Here is a 12,635-nt window from a genome sequence, read left to right as displayed (position 1 = left end):
CTTGCGACTGATAGTGCAATTGTGAGATTAAAAATCTCTTCTATCTATGAGATATAAAGGAAGAAAGATGGCTTCAAGCATGACAATGTAAAACCAGTTGCTTTTGTTTTGAAATGCCTCCTTTCTATGCATCTCTAATCCGTTTATCCAATGTCTCTCACCTTTATGTCCTTTGGCTTAGTTGGTCAAAGAGCCTGTTTAGTAAACAGAAAATCTTGAATTTGAATGCCAGCAGTGCTATTCTTTCTTTATGTCAGTTTGGGGCTTCTTAACTCTCTATGCAGGCTTTCTAATGTATCACACCTGTTTGTACTTTGTCTTAGTTGGTCAAAGAGCCTGTTTAGTAAACAGAAAATCTTGAATTTGAATGCCAGCAGTGCTATTCTTTCTTTATGTCAGTTTGGGGCTTCTTAACTCTCTAAGCAGGCTTTCTAATGTATCACACCTGTTTGTCCTTTGTCTTAGTTGGTCAAAGAGCCTGTTTAGTAAACAGAAAATTTTGAATTTGAATGCCAGCAGTCCTCTTCCTTCTTTATCTCATTTTAGGGCTGTTTAACTCTCTAAGCAGGCTTTCTAATGTATCACACCTGTTTGTCCTTTGGCTTAGTTTGTCAAAGAGCCTATTTAGTAAATGGAAAATCTTGATTTTGAATGTCAGCAGTGCTTTCTATTCTTCATCTCATTTTGTGGGTTTTTACCCCAAAAAGAGGACTTTTACTCTTGTTTGTCATCAAATATTAATTTCCCACAGCCCTAATATAGTGCAATTGAGAAAAAAAATTCTCTGCTGTTGAAACACTTTAAAAGGAATTAGAGGATATAATTTTCTTTACAGAATATAGGATGGCATCAACCTTTACAAATTAAAACAAGTGGATTTACAGATCTGACTCTGCAAAGTTTGATAGCAGCACAGGCGTATTGTAAACTTTCATGCTTGAAGTGTCCACCGCTTGGGTTAAAAATGAAAACCAAACCATTCAACACGAAAGAAGAAGCAGATTAATCCGACGAGGATGGGATTCGAACCCATGCATGCAGAGCACAATGGATTAGCAGTCCATCCCCTTAACCACTCGGCCACCTCGTCTACATAGCACCTGTGCGTTTAGGTGGGAAGATGTTGAGAGGGTTTTTACCAGTCAGTGTTTTTTCACTGAAGATTGTATGTTGGCTTTTGTCAGAGTTGCCTTATCTCGTCAACTACAGTGCCTGTTGTTTGAAGTTAGCTTGGGGAAAACTCTATCAGAAATGAACCAGTGCTGAGGTTTTTAATATCAATTAGTCATAATTTTTCCTCCTTTTGGTTTTGCCATGGCATTTCTTCAGTCTGTCTATTCTGTGTCATAACTTGGAAGCAAAACAAGTCCCAAATTTCAGCTGTGCTAAAAGATGGCTCATTCAATTGCAAAACTTCAAAGCCTTTGTCCTCGATACAGCTTCTGTAAATTTGTCAGTCTTTTAAATGAATGCTCTTCAAAATTTACTTGGCTTCTTAAGTGTTATGACTGAGATTGAAATCTTATTCCATGTTTCTGCTCTACGTGGAATGGAACTCAAGCTCAATATTGTTTTGCTGCGCTAACCAGTTGAATGTTCGATTGGTGCTTCAATCTTCCTTGGATTTCAAATGCATGCCATCTTCAGGTGCTGTGGCTTAGTTGGTTAAAGCGCCTGTCTAGTAAACAGGAGATCCTGAGTTTGAATCTCAGCAGTGCCTTGTTTTCATCTCCTCACAAAGATGCTTCCTATCTTAAAAATAGGTGTTTCACTTGCGACTGATAGTGCAATTGTGAGATTAAAAATCTCTTCTATCTATGAGATATAAAGGAAGAAAGATGGCTTCAAGCATGACAATGTAAAACCAGTTGCTTTTGTTTTGAAATGCCTCCTTTCTATGCATCTCTAATCCGTTTATCCAATGTCTCTCACCTTTATGTCCTTTGGCTTAGTTGGTCAAAGAGCCTGTTTAGTAAACAGAAAATCTTGAATTTGAATGCCAGCAGTGCTATTCTTTCTTTATGTCAGTTTGGGGCTTCTTAACTCTCTATGCAGGCTTTCTAATGTATCACACCTGTTTGTACTTTGTCTTAGTTGGTCAAAGAGCCTGTTTAGTAAACAGAAAATCTTGAATTTGAATGCCAGCAGTGCTATTCTTTCTTTATGTCAGTTTGGGGCTTCTTAACTCTCTAAGCAGGCTTTCTAATGTATCACACCTGTTTGTCCTTTGTCTTAGTTGGTCAAAGAGCCTGTTTAGTAAACAGAAAATTTTGAATTTGAATGCCAGCAGTCCTCTTCCTTCTTTATCTCATTTTAGGGCTGTTTAACTCTCTAAGCAGGCTTTCTAATGTATCACACCTGTTTGTCCTTTGGCTTAGTTTGTCAAAGAGCCTATTTAGTAAATGGAAAATCTTGATTTTGAATGTCAGCAGTGCTTTCTATTCTTCATCTCATTTTGTGGGTTTTTACCCCAAAAAGAGGACTTTTACTCTTGTTTGTCATCAAATATTAATTTCCCACAGCCCTAATATAGTGCAATTGAGAAAAAAAAATCTCTGCTGTTGAAACACTTTAAAAGGAATTAGAGGATATAATTTTCTTTACAGAATATAGGATGGCATCAACCTTTACAAATTAAAACAAGTGGATTTACAGATCTGACTCTGCAAAGTTTGATAGCAGCACAGGCGTATTGTAAACTTTCATGCTTGAAGTGTCCACCGCTTGGGTTAAAAATGAAAACCAAACCATTCAACACGAAAGAAGAAACAGATTAATCCGATGAGGATGGGATTCGAACCCATGCATGCAGAGCACAATGGATTAGCAGTCCATCGCCTTAACCACTCGGCCACCTCATCTACATAGCACCTGTGCGTTTAGGTGGGAAGATGTTGAGAGGGTTTTTACCAGTCAGTGTTTTTTCACTGAAGATTGTATGTTGGCTTTTGTCAGAGTTGCCTTATCTCGTCAACTACAGTGCCTGTTGTTTGAAGTTAGCTTGGGGAAAACTCTATCAGAAATGAACCAGTGCTGAGGTTTTTAATATCAATTAGTCATAATTTTTCCTCCTTTTGGTTTTGCCATGGCATTTCTTCAGTCTGTCTATTCTGTGTCATAACTTGGAAGCAAAACAAGTCCCAAATTTCAGCTGTGCTAAAAGATGGCTCATTCAATTGCAAAACTTCAAAGCCTTTGTCCTTGATACAGCTTCTGTAAATTTGTCAGTCTTTTAAATGAATGCTCTTCAAAATTTACTTGGCTTCTTAAGTGTTATGACTGAGATTGAAATCTTATTCCATGTTTCTGCTCTACGTGGAATGGAACTCAAGCTCAATATTGTTTTGCTGCGCTAACCAGTTGAATGTTCGATTGGTGCTTCAATCTTCCTTGGATTTCAAATGCATGCCATCTTCAGGTGCTGTGGCTTAGTTGGTTAAAGCGCCTGTCTAGTAAACAGGAGATCCTGAGTTTGAATCTCAGCAGTGCCTTGTTTTCATCTCCTCACAAAGAAGCTTCCTATCTTAAAAATAGGTGTTTCACTTGCGACTGATAGTGCAATTGTGAGATTAAAAATCTCTTCTATCTATGAGATATAAAGGAAGAAAGATGGCTTCAAGCATGACAATGTAAAACCAGTTGCTTTTGTTTTGAAATGCCTCCTTTCTATGCATCTCTAATCCGTTTATCCAATGTCTCTCACCTTTATGTCCTTTGGCTTAGTTGGTCAAAGAGCCTGTTTAGTAAACAGAAAATCTTGAATTTGAATGCCAGCAGTGCTATTCTTTCTTTATGTCAGTTTGGGGCTTCTTAACTCTCTATGCAGGCTTTCTAATGTATCACACCTGTTTGTACTTTGTCTTAGTTGGTCAAAGAGCCTGTTTAGTAAACAGAAAATCTTGAATTTGAATGCCAGCAGTGCTATTCTTTCTTTATGTCAGTTTGGGGCTTCTTAACTCTCTAAGCAGGCTTTCTAATGTATCACACCTGTTTGTCCTTTGTCTTAGTTGGTCAAAGAGCCTGTTTAGTAAACAGAAAATTTTGAATTTGAATGCCAGCAGTCCTCTTCCTTCTTTATCTCATTTTAGGGCTGTTTAACTCTCTAAGCAGGCTTTCTAATGTATCACACCTGTTTGTCCTTTGGCTTAGTTTGTCAAAGAGCCTATTTAGTAAATGGAAAATCTTGATCTTGAATGTCAGCAGTGCTTTCTATTCTTCATCTCATTTTGTGGGTTTTTACCCCAAAAAGAGGACTTTTACTCTTGTTTGTCATCAAATATTAATTTCCCACAGCCCTAATATAGTGCAATTGAGAAAAAAAAATCTCTGCTGTTGAAACACTTTAAAAGGAATTAGAGGATATAATTTTCTTTACAGAATATAGGATGGCATCAACCTTTACAAATTAAAACAAGTGGATTTACAGATCTGACTCTGCAAAGTTTGATAGCAGCACAGGCGTATTGTAAACTTTCATGCTTGAAGTGTCCACCGCTTGGGTTAAAAATGAAAACCAAACCATTCAACACGAAAGAAGAAACAGATTAATCCGATGAGGATGGGATTCGAACCCATGCATGCAGAGCACAATGGATTAGCAGTCCATCGCCTTAACCACTCGGCCACCTCATCTACATAGCACCTGTGCGTTTAGGTGGGAAGATGTTGAGAGGGTTTTTACCAGTCAGTGTTTTTTCACTGAAGATTGTATGTTGGCTTTTGTCAGAGTTGCCTTATCTCGTCAACTACAGTGCCTGTTGTTTGAAGTTAGCTTGGGGAAAACTCTATCAGAAATGAACCAGTGCTGAGGTTTTTAATATCAATTAGTCATAATTTTTCCTCCTTTTGGTTTTGCCATGGCATTTCTTCAGTCTGTCTATTCTGTGTCATAACTTGGAAGCAAAACAAGTCCCAAATTTCAGCTGTGCTAAAAGATGGCTCATTCAATTGCAAAACTTCAAAGCCTTTGTCCTCGATACAGCTTCTGTAAATTTGTCAGTCTTTTAAATGAATGCTCTTCAAAATTTACTTGGCTTCTTAAGTGTTATGACTGAGATTGAAATCTTATTCCATGTTTCTGCTCTACGTGGAATGGAACTCAAGCTCAATATTGTTTTGCTGCGCTAACCAGTTGAATGTTCGATTGGTGCTTCAATCTTCCTTGGATTTCAAATGCATGCCATCTTCAGGTGCTGTGGCTTAGTTGGTTAAAGCGCCTGTCTAGTAAACAGGAGATCCTGAGTTTGAATCTCAGCAGTGCCTTGTTTTCATCTCCTCACAAAGAAGCTTCCTATCTTAAAAATAGGTGTTTCACTTGCGACTGATAGTGCAATTGTGAGATTAAAAATCTCTTCTATCTATGAGATATAAAGGAAGAAAGATGGCTTCAAGCATGACAATGTAAAACCAGTTGCTTTTGTTTTGAAATGCCTCCTTTCTATGCATCTCTAATCCGTTTATCCAATGTCTCTCACCTTTATGTCCTTTGGCTTAGTTGGTCAAAGAGCCTGTTTAGTAAACAGAAAATCTTGAATTTGAATGCCAGCAGTGCTATTCTTTCTTTATGTCAGTTTGGGGCTTCTTAACTCTCTATGCAGGCTTTCTAATGTATCACACCTGTTTGTACTTTGTCTTAGTTGGTCAAAGAGCCTGTTTAGTAAACAGAAAATCTTGAATTTGAATGCCAGCAGTGCTATTCTTTCTTTATGTCAGTTTGGGGCTTCTTAACTCTCTAAGCAGGCTTTCTAATGTATCACACCTGTTTGTCCTTTGTCTTAGTTGGTCAAAGAGCCTGTTTAGTAAACAGAAAATTTTGAATTTGAATGCCAGCAGTCCTCTTCCTTCTTTATCTCATTTTAGGGCTGTTTAACTCTCTAAGCAGGCTTTCTAATGTATCACACCTGTTTGTCCTTTGGCTTAGTTTGTCAAAGAGCCTATTTAGTAAATGGAAAATCTTGATTTTGAATGTCAGCAGTGCTTTCTATTCTTCATCTCATTTTGTGGGTTTTTACCCCAAAAAGAGGACTTTTACTCTTGTTTGTCATCAAATATTAATTTCCCACAGCCCTAATATAGTGCAATTGAGAAAAAAAATTCTCTGCTGTTGAAACACTTTAAAAGGAATTAGAGGATATAATTTTCTTTACAGAATATAGGATGGCATCAACCTTTACAAATTAAAACAAGTGGATTTACAGATCTGACTCTGCAAAGTTTGATAGCAGCACAGGCATATTGTAAACTTTCATGCTTGAAGTGTCCACCGCTTGGGTTAAAAATGAAAACCAAACCATTCAACACGAAAGAAGAAGCAGATTAATCCGACGAGGATGGGATTCGAACCCATGCATGCAGAGCACAATGGATTAGCAGTCCATCGCCTTAACCACTCGGCCACCTCGTCTACATAGCACCTGTGCGTTTAGGTGGGAAGATGTTGAGAGGGTTTTTACCAGTCAGTGTTTTTTCACTGAAGATTGTATGTTGGCTTTTGTCAGAGTTGCCTTATCTCGTCAACTACAGTGCCTGTTGTTTGAAGTTAGCTTGGGGAAAACTCTATCAGAAATGAACCAGTGCTGAGGTTTTTAATATCAATTAGTCATAATTTTTCCTCCTTTTGGTTTTGCCATGGCATTTCTTCAGTCTGTCTATTCTGTGTCATAACTTGGAAGCAAAACAAGTCCCAAATTTCAGCTGTGCTAAAAGATGGCTCATTCAATTGCAAAACTTCAAAGCCTTTGTCCTCGATACAGCTTCTGTAAATTTGTCAGTCTTTTAAATGAATGCTCTTCAAAATTTACTTGGCTTCTTAAGTGTTATGACTGAGATTGAAATCTTATTCCATGTTTCTGCTCTACGTGGAATGGAACTCAAGCTCAATATTGTTTTGCTGCGCTAACCAGTTGAATGTTCGATTGGTGCTTCAATCTTCCTTGGATTTCAAATGCATGCCATCTTCAGGTGCTGTGGCTTAGTTGGTTAAAGCGCCTGTCTAGTAAACAGGAGATCCTGAGTTTGAATCTCAGCAGTGCCTTGTTTTCATCTCCTCACAAAGAAGCTTCCTATCTTAAAAATAGGTGTTTCACTTGCGACTGATAGTGCAATTGTGAGATTAAAAATCTCTTCTATCTATGAGATATAAAGGACTAAAGATGGCTTCAAGCATGACAATGTAAAACCAGTTGCTTTTGTTTTGAAATGCCTCCTTTCTATGCATCTCTAATCCGTTTATCCAATGTCTCTCACCTTTATGTCCTTTGGCTTAGTTGGTCAAAGAGCCTGTTTAGTAAACAGAAAATCTTGAATTTGAATGCCAGCAGTGCTATTCTTTCTTTATGTCAGTTTGGGGCTTCTTAACTCTCTATGCAGGCTTTCTAATGTATCACACCTGTTTGTACTTTGTCTTAGTTGGTCAAAGAGCCTGTTTAGTAAACAGAAAATCTTGAATTTGAATGCCAGCAGTGCTATTCTTTCTTTATGTCAGTTTGGGGCTTCTTAACTCTCTAAGCAGGCTTTCTAATGTATCACACCTGTTTGTCCTTTGTCTTAGTTGGTCAAAGAGCCTGTTTAGTAAACAGAAAATTTTGAATTTGAATGCCAGCAGTCCTCTTCCTTCTTTATCTCATTTTAGGGCTGTTTAACTCTCTAAGAAGGCTTTCTAATGTATCACACCTGTTTGTCCTTTGGCTTAGTTGGTCAAAGAGCCTATTTAGTAAATGGAAAATCTTGATTTTGAATGTCAGCAGTGCTTTCTATTCTTCATCTCATTTTGTGGGTTTTTACCCCAAAAAGAGGACTTTTACTCTTGTTTGTCATCAAATATTAATTTCCCACAGCCCTAATATAGTGCAATTGAGAAAAAAAATTCTCTGCTGTTGAAACACTTTAAAAGGAATTAGAGGATATAATTTTCTTTACAGAATATAGGATGGCATCAACCTTTACAAATTAAAACAAGTGGATTTACAGATCTGACTCTGCAAAGTTTGATAGCAGCACAGGCGTATTGTAAACTTTCATGCTTGAAGTGTCCACCGCTTGGGTTAAAAATGAAAACCAAACCATTCAACACGAAAGAAGAAACAGATTAATCCGACGAGGATGGGATTCGAACCCATGCATGCAGAGCACAATGGATTAGCAGTCCATCGCCTTAACCACTCGGCCACCTCGTCTACATAGCACCTGTGCGTTTAGGTGGGAAGATGTTGAGAGGGTTTTTACCAGTCAGTGTTTTTTCACTGAAGATTGTATGTTGGCTTTTGTCAGAGTTGCCTTATCTCGTCAACTACAGTGCCTGTTGTTTGAAGTTAGCTTGGGGAAAACTCTATCAGAAATGAACCAGTGCTGAGGTTTTTAATATCAATTAGTCATAATTTTTCCTCCTTTTGGTTTTGCCATGGCATTTCTTCAGTCTGTCTATTCTGTGTCATAACTTGGAAGCAAAACAAGTCCCAAATTTCAGCTGTGCTAAAAGATGGCTCATTCAATTGCAAAACTTCAAAGCCTTTGTCCTCGATACAGCTTCTGTAAATTTGTCAGTCTTTTAAATGAATGCTCTTCAAAATTTACTTGGCTTCTTAAGTGTTATGACTGAGATTGAAATCTTATTCCATGTTTCTGCTCTACGTGGAATGGAACTCAAGCTCAATATTGTTTTGCTGCGCTAACCAGTTGAATGTTCGATTGGTGCTTCAATCTTCCTTGGATTTCAAATGCATGCCATCTTCAGGTGCTGTGGCTTAGTTGGTTAAAGCGCCTGTCTAATAAACAGGAGATCCTGAGTTTGAATCGCAGCAGTGCCTTGTTTTCATCTCCGCACAAAGAAGCTTCCTATCTTAAAAATAGGTGTTTCACTTGAGACTGATAGTGCAATTGTGAGATTAAAAATCTCTTCTATCTAAGAGATATAAAGGAAGAAAGATGGCTTCAAGCATGACAATGTAAAACCAGTTGCTTTTGTTTTGAAATGCCTCCTTTCTATGCATCTCTAATCCGTTTATCCAATGTCTCTCACCTTTATGTCCTTTGGCTTAGTTGGTCAAAGAGCCTGTTTAGTAAACAGAAAATCTTGAATTTGAATGCCAGCAGTGCTATTCTTTCTTTATGTCAGTTTGGGGCTTCTTAACTCTCTATGCAGGCTTTCTAATGTATCACACCTGTTTGTACTTTGTCTTAGTTGGTCAAAGAGCCTGTTTAGTAAACAGAAAATCTTGAATTTGAATGCCAGCAGTGCTATTCTTTCTTTATGTCAGTTTGGGGCTTCTTAACTCTCTAAGCAGGCTTTCTAATGTATCACACCTGTTTGTCCTTTGTCTTAGTTGGTCAAAGAGCCTGTTTAGTAAACAGAAAATTTTGAATTTGAATGCCAGCAGTCCTCTTCCTTCTTTATCTCATTTTAGGGCTGTTTAACTCTCTAAGCAGGCTTTCTAATGTATCACACCTGTTTGTCCTTTGGCTTAGTTGGTCAAAGAGCCTATTTAGTAAATGGAAAATCTTGATTTTGAATGTCAGCAGTGCTTTCTATTCTTCATCTCATTTTGTGGGTTTTTACCCCAAAAAGAGGACTTTTACTCTTGTTTGTCATCAAATATTAATTTCCCACAGCCCTAATATAGTGCAATTGAGAAAAAAAATTCTCTGCTGTTGAAACACTTTAAAAGGAATTAGAGGATATAATTTTCTTTACAGAATATAGGATGGCATCAACCTTTACAAATTAAAACAAGTGGATTTACAGATCTGACTCTGCAAAGTTTGATAGCAGCACAGGCGTATTGTAAACTTTCGTGCTTGAAGTGTCCACCGCTTGGGTTAAAAATGAAAACCAAACCATTCAACACGAAAGAAGAAACAGATTAATCCGACGAGGATGGGATTCGAACACATGCATGCAGAGCACAATGGATTAGCAGTCCATCGCCTTAACCACTCGGCCACCTCGTCAACATAGCACCTGTGCGTTTAGGTGGGAAGATGTTGAGAGGGTTTTTACCAGTCAGTGTTTTTTCACTGAAGATTGTATGTTGGCTTTTGTCAGAGTTGCCTTATCTCGTCAACTACAGTGCCTGTTGTTTGAAGTTAGCTTGGGGAAAACTCTATCAGAAATGAACCAGTGCTGAGGTTTTTAATATCAATTAGTCATAATTTTTCCTCCTTTTGGTTTTGCCATGGCATTTCTTCAGTCTGTCTATTCTGTGTCATAACTTGGAAGCAAAACAAGTCCCAAATTTCAGCTGTGCTAAAAGATGGCTCATTCAATTGCAAAACTTCAAAGCCTTTGTCCTCGATACAGCTTCTGTAAATTTGTCAGTCTTTTAAATGAATGCTCTTCAAAATTTACTTGGCTTCTTAAGTGTTATGACTGAGATTGAAATCTTATTCCATGTTTCTGCTCTACGTGGAATGGAACTCAAGCTCAATATTGTTTTGCTGCGCTAACCAGTTGAATGTTCGATTGGTGCTTCAATCTTCCTTGGATTTCAAATGCATGCCATCTTCAGGTGCTGTGGCTTAGTTGGTTAAAGCGCCTGTCTAATAAACAGGAGATCCTGAGTTTGAATCGCAGCAGTGCCTTGTTTTCATCTCCGCACAAAGAAGCTTCCTATCTTAAAAATAGGTGTTTCACTTGAGACTGATAGTGCAATTGTGAGATTAAAAATCTCTTCTATCTAAGAGATATAAAGGAAGAAAGATGGCTTCAAGCATGACAATGTAAAACCAGTTGCTTTTGTTTTGAAATGCCTCCTTTCTATGCATCTCTAATCCGTTTATCCAATGTCTCTCACCTTTATGTCCTTTGGCTTAGTTGGTCAAAGAGCCTGTTTAGTAAACAGAAAATCTTGAATTTGAATGCCAGCAGTGCTATTCTTTCTTTATGTCAGTTTGGGGCTTCTTAACTCTCTATGCAGGCTTTCTAATGTATCACACCTGTTTGTACTTTGTCTTAGTTGGTCAAAGAGCCTGTTTAGTAAACAGAAAATCTTGAATTTGAATGCCAGCAGTGCTATTCTTTCTTTATGTCAGTTTGGGGCTTCTTAACTCTCTAAGCAGGCTTTCTAATGTATCACACCTGTTTGTCCTTTGTCTTAGTTGGTCAAAGAGCCTGTTTAGTAAACAGAAAATTTTGAATTTGAATGCCAGCAGTCCTCTTCCTTCTTTATCTCATTTTAGGGCTGTTTAACTCTCTAAGCAGGCTTTCTAATGTATCACACCTGTTTGTCCTTTGGCTTAGTTGGTCAAAGAGCCTATTTAGTAAATGGAAAATCTTGATTTTGAATGTCAGCAGTGCTTTCTATTCTTCATCTCATTTTGTGGGTTTTTACCCCAAAAAGAGGACTTTTACTCTTGTTTGTCATCAAATATTAATTTCCCACAGCCCTAATATAGTGCAATTGAGAAAAAAAATTCTCTGCTGTTGAAACACTTTAAAAGGAATTAGAGGATATAATTTTCTTTACAGAATATAGGATGGCATCAACCTTTACAAATTAAAACAAGTGGATTTACAGATCTGACTCTGCAAAGTTTGATAGCAGCACAGGCGTATTGTAAACTTTCATGCTTGAAGTGTCCACCGCTTGGGTTAAAAATGAAAACCAAACCATTCAACACGAAAGAAGAAACAGATTAATCCGACGAGGATGGGATTCGAACACATGCATGCAGAGCACAATGGATTAGCAGTCCATCGCCTTAACCACTCGGCCACCTCGTCAACATAGCACCTGTGCGTTTAGGTGGGAAGATGTTGAGAGGGTTTTTACCAGTCAGTGTTTTTTCACTGAAGATTGTATGTTGGCTTTTGTCAGAGTTACCTTATCTCGTCAACTACAGTGCCTGTTGTTTGAAGTTAGCTTGGGGAAAACTCTATCAGAAATGAACCAGTGCTGAGGTTTTTAATATCAATTAGTCATAATTTTTCCTCCTTTCGGTTTTGCCATGGCATTTCTTCAGTCTGTCTATTCTGTGTCATATCTTGGAAGCAAAACAAGTCCCAAATTTCAGCTGTGCTAAAAGATGGCTCATTCAATTGCAAAACTTCAAAGCCTTTGTCCTCGATACAGCTTCTGTAAATTTGTCAGTCTTTTAAATGAATGCTCTTCAAAATTTACTTGGCTTCTTAAGTGTTATGACTGAGATTGAAATCTTATTCCATGTTTCTGCTCTACGTGGAATGGAACTCAAGCTCAATATTGTTTTGCTGCGCTAACCAGTTGAATGTTCGATTGGTGCTTCAATCTTCCTTGGATTTCAAATGCATGCCATCTTCAGGTGCTGTGGCTTAGTTGGTTAAAGCGCCTGTCTAATAAACAGGAGATCCTGAGTTTGAATCGCAGCAGTGCCTTGTTTTCATCTCCGCACAAAGAAGCTTCCTATCTTAAAAATAGGTGTTTCACTTGAGACTGATAGTGCAATTGTGAGATTAAAAATCTCTTCTATCTAAGAGATATAAAGGAAGAAAGATGGCTTCAAGCATGACAATGTAAAACCAGTTGCTTTTGTTTTGAAATGCCTCCTTTCTATGCATCTCTAATCCGTTTATCCAATGTCTCTCACCTTTATGTCCTTTGGCTTAGTTGGTCAAAGAGCCTGTTTAGTAAACAGAAAATCTTGAATTTGAATGCCAGCAGTGC

The 12,635-nt window shown here is 37.9% G+C and overlaps 4 non-coding genes across 4 annotated transcripts; all 4 read right to left on the bottom strand.

The window, feature by feature from the left end:
• Positions 1-2,779: 2,779 nt before the first annotated feature.
• TRNAS-GCU (transfer RNA serine (anticodon GCU)) lies at positions 2,780-2,861 on the bottom strand. The gene has a single exon. It is a non-coding gene; the product is annotated as a tRNA-Ser (tRNA).
• Positions 2,862-4,550: 1,689 nt separating this feature from the next.
• On the bottom strand, positions 4,551-4,632 carry TRNAS-GCU (transfer RNA serine (anticodon GCU)). The gene has a single exon. It is a non-coding gene; the product is annotated as a tRNA-Ser (tRNA).
• Positions 4,633-6,321: 1,689 nt separating this feature from the next.
• Positions 6,322-6,403, bottom strand: TRNAS-GCU (transfer RNA serine (anticodon GCU)). The gene has a single exon. It is a non-coding gene; the product is annotated as a tRNA-Ser (tRNA).
• Positions 6,404-8,092: 1,689 nt separating this feature from the next.
• Positions 8,093-8,174, bottom strand: TRNAS-GCU (transfer RNA serine (anticodon GCU)). The gene has a single exon. It is a non-coding gene; the product is annotated as a tRNA-Ser (tRNA).
• Positions 8,175-12,635: the final 4,461 nt, after the last annotated feature.

This window comes from Dendrobates tinctorius, unplaced genomic scaffold (genome assembly GCF_039654945.1).
Source record: "Dendrobates tinctorius isolate UK_male_01 unplaced genomic scaffold, ASM3965494v1 ptg000204l, whole genome shotgun sequence".
NCBI lineage: Eukaryota > Metazoa > Chordata > Amphibia > Anura > Dendrobatidae > Dendrobates > Dendrobates tinctorius.
Note: the sequence above shows the minus strand (reverse complement) of the source record. Positions and strands in the feature narration are given on the sequence as shown.